Source organism: Apostichopus japonicus, chromosome 9, assembly GCF_037975245.1.
Source record: "Apostichopus japonicus isolate 1M-3 chromosome 9, ASM3797524v1, whole genome shotgun sequence".
NCBI lineage: Eukaryota > Metazoa > Echinodermata > Holothuroidea > Aspidochirotida > Stichopodidae > Apostichopus > Apostichopus japonicus.
The window spans coordinates 10,090,778-10,098,029 of NC_092569.1; positions in this window are offsets into that span (position 1 = coordinate 10,090,778).

A 7,252-nucleotide genomic window follows, 5' to 3' on the forward strand; every position below is an offset into this window, starting at 1 on the left:
TATCTTAAATTTCATCAAAGCGTTAATAATCCCAGCTCCTCCAAGATCATACAGAAACTATGATGCGTTCTCGGCCAATCATCATCGACAAGTACCGCTGAAATATATATATATATATTTTTTAAATAATATAAGGCTATTCGTTTTCCTTGCGATGGTGATATTCACACCAGGTTGGTGAAAAAAAATGTTAGCCTGTTGAGGCAGATGGCAGCAAAAGGAAACATGAACGACAAGGAAGTAATCCACACGACCTATAAAACATTCATTTAATGTTAATTACAGTCCACGTTAAGAAAACAAAAAAACACGTTTGTGCGCTTGTTCTGTCGTTTGTAAATAATGCGTGCCGGCGCCTGCGTGAGATACCGTACTCGATACTGTCAAAGATTTTGCACACAGCGTCGAATCGACTCAAATATACTTCCAAGCCTCATACGCGAAATGTGAATCCAGGCCACACGCGTGTTGGCACACGCACACGCACATGCACACGCTTGAGACTATGATACGCGTTCGTAAATTCATTCATAAAGTAGTTTGGTATAGCGAAAAATTAGCGACTCCTATATTCTTCTTATACACACACAACGAGACGTGACAATATGATTTCTTGCAACTCTATATACTTAATGATGAAGCCCAACATTTGAATAGTGGCGAGGGCGCTAGATTGATGACTCCTCTGGATTCCTATACTTGTACTTCATACACACAAACACTTGGAGCCGGTACACGCGCGTCTGTATGCCTACGTTATTGATAGTGTGGCTTATAGAACAGCGCGTTCGTATACACTGTATGAGGGCGCCAGCTTACGCGTATACCAGAGACGTATCTAAATATACGGCTGTGCGTATATGCGAGTGTATCTCAGAAGCTTGTCGCTTGCAGCAATTTGCAGCTCACCCAAAAGAATCAACCTACACTGCTACTTTACGTAGAGCTTCATCGTTAGACAATTGATTACTTAGTTAGACAATTAATTTGCCAATTTATTGCCAATAATTACCGTTAGTTAATTATTTTTCCAGATTGAAAGAAATTCTTATAATAAAAATAATAAAAAAGTCAATAGAAATGTGAGTCACTGCTAAGGGTATATGTATGCGGTATGGAAAGCGAAAAGGAATCTTTAACATGTTTTTATATATTTAAACAAATCCTCTTCCAAGAAGCAATAAGTTACTACCCGACCTGTACTAATGGGGCGTAATTACATTTAACAGTGCCTATCTATGGAAGTATAGGTACCGCACCACAATTAGAGTAGTGTACATCCGCTTGAAAGGTTAACCGTCAGAGAAAAGGGGTAAAAGTACCTAAGGGTAATGCTGGTTTAAGCATGTTAACAGTTACTGTCCTTGCTTGTTCTGCCTTTATATGAAAGAGCATAATTTAAAGTACAGATGGTGTGAAAATAGGGAGGATCGAAGGTGGTATCAACCATTTTAGAAAATCTTTGGTTAAATGTTGATATTACTCCGAGCGAGCAGATGGAAGTGTGGGGGTTCAGTATGTTAAACTTGCTCCTCTTCTAGCTCAAAATCTAAACGGTCATGATATGGAAGGTTTCAAGTGCCATGGCTGATAGACCAAGATCTAAGCTAACAAGTGGTGGGTAGGATATACCAGTTGAAAACTTTTGTCTATGCTTTGGCAGGTCTTGAAAGTGACGAGTTTAGTGTGTAAGTCAATTGAACAATTAATTGTGGTGTGAGACCTATACTGTACGGTTAACGACGTGCCAAGAAGTCAACGTGCCAAGAAGTTGAAATGTGGCTTTTAACTGCACAAATACACAACTCGTTAGATGTAACCGAAGTTTTCATTGATTAGTATTAGATTACCGCTAGGCGAGACTTATGGAACGCCAAAACGTTTAGCTAGAGATAACTTCTATCCAGATTTACCGACCACATTACTTCTATGAGTTAGTGTGTAATTCAATGGGGCTATTAATAGGCGTATGCTACCGTAAGCAAACGTGTATGCTGTGGTACACAGTGACCGCCGTAAGCAATCTATAATACTCTGACTGTACATATTCGAATAGTATACAGCCAGGGTCCATGCAGATGAAGCCTTTTGAAGAGACGGAAAGTAAATCTCATTGTTCATTTGTTTGTTTTGCCCATATGGGAAAGAACATACATCATTTTCTTTCTTTTCATTGGAGCGCAATTGGTTGTCAATATGAATATACTAGAACCATAAATCTATTCAATTAACATATGAAATGGAATACGGTGGTAAATGTTCTTTTCTAGATATAGATATTTTCAGAATGGTTGGTTCCAGCGGTACTGACACCATCGCCACTTCCGTCTTCCGTAAGAAAACTTTTACAGGGTTGTTTATGAATTGGAAATCCTGGTGCCCCAAAAAGTATAACATTGCGGTTATTAAGGCTTTGCATGAACGCGCACGTAGATTGTGTTCGTCAGATTCCTTGTTCGTTCATGAATTGCAGGATTTTCTAATCCGGGGGGCGCGATTTACTATCTAAGCGGAGCGCCACCATCGGTTGGCGCGCAGCGTACAAGAAATTTTCTGGTTTTGATACCACCCAGATCACCGGAAATGGCACTTCTCGGGCTTGAAAATGACCAACCAGATGTACACTTTTTGCCTGAGAACCAAGTATTTCCCAATAGTTTTTTTTCTTCATCCATAACCTTTTTGAAGATTGTCACCAGTCACAAATCATGTTCGACCTTACCGCATGACCTATGGATCATTGCTTTTGTAGGTAATTCTACGTCGCGGCCCACAATATCCGTCAGCCCCACTTTTCAAGGTTTTAAGCCCATTATTTGTTCAGAATTTCAAAATTCACTTTCTCGTGAATAAACTCACTTGAAAACATACCCATAATGTCGCACAAAATTTCATCTATGGACAACCAATATAGAAAAACCTCCATCAACCCCTCACAGACCGGTAAAAATTGCATAGCACCCAACTCTTGAGAAGGCAAATGCTGGTCCATGCCACGAATCGCCGTCCTGGGGGAGGGGTATAAGGGTAGGGGGTGTCCCCTCCCCTTTTGTTTTTTTTTTAAATCCTGGTGATGCCTACATGTAAAATGGTGGCACTTAGAAAGGCTTTTGTCACCCAAAATTTTCTGAATATGCATTTTTGTGTGTAACATCAATAAATTGAATAGTAGGTGATAATGCATTCTTTCCCGTGACATGAAAATGTTCGCTGCTCGCCCCAATGAAAATAAATATAGGCTAATTTGTGGTTCAAATGATGCTGTAAAGGAGGTTTTATACTCTATTATGCTAAATGCTGAAGAAATGATGGTTTCTAAGTCAAAATTTAATGCAATTTTTTTATGTATACTTGACAATTACAATGTGGGTTTTTCGGAAGCTTGCGCGGGTCACCGGGTTTGGGTGTTAAAATGCGGGTTCAACCCGCGAATTGCGGGTTAGTTGGCAGCTCTGAAATTGCACGAGTGGAGGGAAGTGTGATGAAGAATGATGGTCAGAAATTTTCGAAAATTCAGACACAGTTAATTTATTTTATACTCTATTATGCTAAATGCTGAAGAAATGATGGTTTCTAAGTCAAAATTTAATGCAATTTTTTTATGTATACTTGACAATTACAATGTGGGTTTTTCGGAAGCTTGCGCGGGTCACCGGGTTTGGGTGTTAAAATGCGGGTTCAACCCGCGAATTGCGGGTTAGTTGGCAGCTCTGAAATTGCACGAGTAGAGGGAAGTGTGATGAAGAATGATGGTCAGAAATTTTCGAAAATTCAGACACAGTTAATTTATTTGTGTACAAATATTAAAATCTCTTATAACGGCTATTATAAAACTTGGTTGAAGGAAATGATAAAATAGCAGATATTTCCGAAACCGAACACTACACACATAGGCGTAGGAGGCGGGGGGCTGCAGTCCCCAATTCTCCATGATTAATGTAAAAGATAGTTTTGACATAATTGGACCTCCATGCTTTTTCTTTATCTACATAAGACATTTCGTTGTTAACATTAGCATCCCGCGGTATACTGCGCAATTTTGACGGACCGTACGGTATACGATGGCATGCGATGTAGGCCTAATAACCGAGGCTTGCTTATATGATATTGACATTAACATGTTGGACGCGCGCGGAGCGCGCGAAAGCTTTTGGTTATTTTATTCGGGCAAGTCGGACAGTTTTGAGGCTGTTCATCCTGGAACGCCATTTTCATGCTCACTGATATGATGTGATATCTGCTGTTTGCTTTATAGGCGCGTAGCGAGAAATTTGCCAAGGGAGAGGCGATGCCTGTAGGCAAAGTATCTAAGCGTTGCGGCACCATAAGTTGGCGCGAAGCGTACAAGAAAAGTTTGGCCGAAAATCCCTCCCAGATCGCTGGAAATGGCACTACCCAGGACCATTTGTTGGCGCGAAGCGTACAAGCAAATTTTGGCCGAAAATGCCTCCCAGATCGCTGACACTTCCCAGGTAAGTTATATATATATGTATATATATATATATATATATATATATATATATATATACATACATATATATATATATATATATATATATATATATATATATATATATATGTGTGTGTGTGTGTGTACTTGTTCCATTAACACGTTCTATAAAAACTATACCATCTCCAACTGAAAACTATTCGTTTGCCATTTAATGGTTTCCACAGTGAGTCTCGAAACTGATCTGCATTACAATCAGAATGTATATATCACTATGGTGTAAATGTGTATACATGTATTTTCAACATGTCCAGCAACATAATTACGAAACTGTTGTATGTGTATAATCCTTAAGAAGAAAAAAAGGTAAGATTGTTCTTGTAACATTTTCCAGATACAACTGATATACCATACAATTGATATCCTGCCTTTTTCCCGGCTCAGTCAAGTTCAAAAATATAAGAAAACTTACTAGTGACGTAGGATCGACCAAAGATGGTTCAATGTAATAAACGAATATTACCCATATCAACATCATACATGTTGAACACTAAAGAAGTTACGACAAACACATACCACTGTCACGCTGTTAACCTGTTCAATCAGCTCTCTACCTCGACTGTCTAACACATTCTACATGACTATGTGCCATCACTTTCATATATTCTGTAGCAACTGTAGATACAGCATTTCAAGTCCTACACAGTACTTTGTAGCAAAACGGAATTTTTAATATGGGAATCATAGTATCAGCACAGTACTGTATTGTGACACGACCACCATCTATCGCTGCGTGAATTTTCATTTTGTGGCCTAATCTGATATACAAGAACATTGGGTATCAGTGGCGGATCCAGGATTTCGCCGAAGGGGGGGGGGGGGCCCAGATGGGAAATGCCTAATCGTCGTCCTGGGGGAGGGGTCTAAGGGGAGTGGGTGCCCCCCTCCCCTTTGGGAAAATTTCACAAAATATGGAGGTCCTCGGTACAATCTGGTGCTACTTTTCGTGAAAGTTTGGAGTAAAATTTATTTCCAATAAATCATGTATTCATGGTTTGCCGGGCATATATTAATTTGGCAATTTCGAGCAATGAGCTGGGATTTACGTCTTTGGGGAGTAGGTGGTGATGCAAATTACTTTTTACCAGGCTACTCCAGGCCATTTCATCTTGGATGCCCCCTTCCAGATGGAGACTATTGATGCAGTCAGAGTGCCCCTCTCACCTTCACTTTATCAGAATGATGGTGTACTCTTTTTGCAAATTTATTTTACAAAAAATTTCACGCACAGTGGCGTAGCTAGGATTTTTTGAGTGGGGGGCCATGGGGGGCTGTTCTTTCTTGTGGGGGGGGGCGGAGTTTACTATCTAAGCGGAGCGCCACCTTGGTTGGCGCGGAGCGTACAGAGAAAATTTGAGATTTCAGCACCCCCAGATCGCAGGAGATGGCACCTGTGAGGCAAAATAGCAACCAAAAAGATGTGCAACTTTGGTGACAGAAATGCAAAAAAAGTTTTTTCTCTTTCATGCTGACTGGCCTTGCCAACTCAGCCAGACTTTTAACTTGAGGGAAGTTGGCATCATTTGTCGTTTCAAGCTGTCAAGGCCTTTCTCCCAACTCAAACCCCTGTGGGCTACCGGTAGATTTGCAGGCCATTAGGCCATTTATTGGGTTTCTTGAGGCAGCTGTCATCAGAATCTGGCTTTTTGTGCCAATCGATGACCGATAACATGTATTGGTATGTAAATTTCTTCTTCATATATCTAGCAACACTCTAAAAACAAATGAGTGGATTTCATTCCATTGGAGTGATCACTCGGCGCACTTCAAATTAAGAGTAAAATTTAACTCTATTGGAGTTAACCCTCACTCCTAATATGAGTGAATATAACTCTATTAGGAGTTAAGATTTACTCAAATGGAGTGGAAATTCACTCTTATACCGGAATGTGCTCAGTGATCACTCCCATGGAGTGAAATTCACCTATGTTTTTATCAGTACAGTACAGTGCATATCATCATAGACGTACGTACGCAGTGGCGTAGGAAGGTACTTTTGAGTGGGGGGCTGAAGACTGATGGCCGGCCTGGGGGAGGGGTCTAAGGGGAGGGGGTGTCCCCCTCCCCTTTGGAATTTTTTGCATTTCCAGGTAGCCTCAGATGCAATTTGGTGCAATATAGCACACTTCAACCCACCCACTCCATTTTGTAAACTTAATTTTGTATTTTCACCAGGCCTAGATGCAATTTGGTGCTCCAAATGAGATTTTTTTTCTCATTTGGAAATGAAAAAGGGGTTTTCTGACCTGCGAAGCGGGGGCGCGGAATGATACTTCCGCCCCTCCACATTTTTCACTGGGGGGGCTGGCGCCCCCCAGCCCCCCGGTTCCTACGCCCTTGTACGTACGTACGTACTACGTACGTTCGTATATCAGACACACTCGATACCCACGATACGATACGGTCCTGGAGAAACTATTTCCACTCATCATTTTTTAAGGCGATACAGTAGTGAGTATTGAACAGGCACAGCCGCATGTTTGCAGGAAATTCAGAATTCCCAATATTTTATATCTCTACCAGTAGTGAAAATCATGTTTCGACAGTTTCGTGGACATAAAAAGTTGTTTTGTGGAATATTCAATGACATATCAGGGGCGGATGCAGGATTTGTGACAGGGGGGGGGGTCTGGTCCAGCCGCGCCTGAACGTAAGAATATCTAAGCGGAGCGCCATCATTGGTTGGCGCGGAGCGTACAAGAAAATTTTTGGCTTTACAAACCCCCCAGATGGCCGGAAACG